Genomic DNA, 2,922 nt, shown 5'->3' on the forward strand with positions numbered 1-2,922 from the left:
AACCACTTTCTCTCTCCTCATTTTTCGAAAATCTTCCCCCATTTTTATTTATTTTTATTTTATTTTCGAAATAAATAAATAAATAAATAAATAAATAATAATATTTTTTCTATTTTACATCATCTCCCTTTCTCCATCATGGACCTAAGCGGAAATGAACAGTCCAGGAGGACTCTGGGGTCATATTCTAACCCCTCTACTGCTTCATATGGGAGTAGTATCTGCATACCCTCCATTGGAGTCAGTAGCTTTGAGTTGAATCCTCAGCTCATTATCATGGTGCAGCAAAGTTGCCAGTATTCCGGTCTTCCACAGGAAGAACCTACAGAGTTTCTGGCACAATTTTTACAAATTGCTGACACAGTACATGATAAAGAAATAGATCAGGATGTCTACAGACTATTACTGTTTCCATTTGCTGTAAAAGACCAAGCTAAGAGGTGGTTAAATAACCAACCTAAAGCCAGCATAAGGACATGGAAATAGCTGACAGAAAAATTCCTGAATCAGTATTTCCCTCCAAAAAGGATGACACAGCTAAGGCTGGACATCCAAGGCTTCAAGCAAGGAGATAATGAATCTCTTTATGATGCCTGGGAGAGATATAGAGAGATGCTACGAAAATTCCCCTCTGAAATGTTTTCAAAGTGGGTTCAGTTAGACATCTTCTACTATGGGCTTGCAGAAGGAGCTCAGATGTCTCTAGATTACTCAGCTGGTGGATCTATCCACATGAGAAAGACAATTGAAGAGGCTCAAGAGCTCATTGATACAGTTGCCAGGAATCAGCATCTGTATCTAAGCAGTGACCCTTCCATGAAAGAAGAGGTTAAAACAGCAACTGCTGAACTCAGTCCTGTAAAACAAGCTGCTGAATTCAATCAGCAGTTGGACTTCCTAACAAAGCAGTTAGCCGAATTCAAAGATAGACTACAAGAGACAAGGATGGCTAATATACATATGGAAGAACAGTTTAAGCAAACAAAGCAGCAGCTGTCAAAACAAATAACAGAAGAATGCCAAGCAGTTCAATTAAGAAGTGGGAAAACATTAAATACCCCACCTCAAAGCAGCAAAAAGCCAAGAAATGAGCAAACCACCCAAGATTCACCTGAGGACAGTAAGAGCCCAGGGAAAAATAATTCTGGTGCTAAAACGCCAGAAATTTGGTGGAAGGCTGGCGCTGAACGCCCAGACCATGCCCAGGACTGGCGTTCAACGCCAGAAACATGGCAAGACTGGCGTTCAACGCCAGAAATGGGCAAGGATCTGGCGTTGAACGCCCAAATTGGGCAAGATCTGGCGCTGAACGCCCAAAATGGGCACAGTTCTGGCGTTCAGACGCCAGGAACAGAGAAGGAGTTAGCGTCTAACGTCACTCCAGTTTCTAACTCTGGCACTCAATTGCCAGTGAGGGATCAGACACACACAAATGCTGATAACAACCCCTCTAAAAAGGCTTCTTCAACCACTTCTGTAGGCAATAAACCTACAGCAACTAAGGTTGAGGAATATAAAGCCAAGATACCTTATCCTCAAAAACTCCGGAAAGAGGAGCAGGATAAGCAATTTGCTCGCTTTGCAGATTATCTTAGGACTCTTGAAATAAAGATTCCATTTGCAGAAGCACTTGAGCAAATACCTTCTTATGCCAAGTTCATGAAAGAGATCTTGAGTCATAAGAAGGATTGGAGAGAAACAGAAAGAGTTCTCCTCACTGAAGAATGCAGTGCAGTCATTCTGAAGAGCTTTCCTGAAAAGCTTAAAGACCCTGGGAGTTTTCTGATACCATGCATATTAGAAGATAATTGTACCAAGACAGCCTTATGCGATCTTGGGGCAAGCATCAACCTAATACCTGCATCCACTGTCAGGAAGCTTAGCTTAACTGACGAAGTTAAACCGAACCGGATATGTCTCCAACTTGCTGATGGCTCCACTAAATACCCATCAGGCGTGATTGAAGACATGATTGTCAGAGTTGGGCCATTCGCCTTTCCCACTGACTTTGTTGTGCTGGAAATGGAGGAGCACAAGAGTGCCACTCTCATTCTAGGAAGACCCTTCCTAGCAACTGGACGAACCCTCATTGACGTCCAACAGGGGGAAATAACCCTGAGAGTCAATGATGATGAGTTTAAGTTGAATGCTGTCAAAGCCATACAGCATCCAGACACATCAACAGACTGCATGAAAGTTGATCTTATTGACTCCTTGGTAGAAGAGATCAACATGGCTGAGAGTCTCGAATCAGAGTTGGAAAATATCTTTAAAGATGTTCAGCCTGATTTGGAGGACTCAGAGGGCATGAAAGAGCCTCTGAAATTTCTTCTGGAAGAGGAAAAACCTCCTAAACCCGAGCTCAAGTCATTACCACCATCCTTGCTGCCAATGTTAAGGTAATCAGAAGCTTTCTGGGGCATGCAGGATTCTATAGAAGGTTTATAAAGGATTTTTCAAAAATCGTAAAACCTCTAAGCAATCTGCTAGCTGCTGACACGCTATTTGTGTTTGACACAGAGTGCCTACAGGCGTTTGAAACGCTGAAAGCTAAGCTGGTCACAACACCAGTTATTTCTGCACCAAACTGGACATTACCATTTGAGCTAATGTGTGATGCCAGTGATCACGCCATTGGTGCAGTGTTGGGACAGAGGCATGACAAGCTTTTGCACGTCATTTGTGTGTGCCTAAAGAAGAAGCACAGAGGATCCTATGGCATTGCCATGGATCACAATATGGAGGCCATTTCGGAGGTGAGCGGACAGCCACCAAGGTCCTCCAATGTGGCTTCTATTGGCCCACACTCTATAGAGATTCCCGAGAGTTTGTACGTAACTGTGACAGTTGCCAAAGAGCTGGCAATCTGCCTCACGGTTACGCCATGCCTCAACACGGAATCTTGGAAATTGAGTTATTTGA

Source organism: Arachis ipaensis, chromosome B01, assembly GCF_000816755.2.
Source record: "Arachis ipaensis cultivar K30076 chromosome B01, Araip1.1, whole genome shotgun sequence".
NCBI lineage: Eukaryota > Viridiplantae > Streptophyta > Magnoliopsida > Fabales > Fabaceae > Arachis > Arachis ipaensis.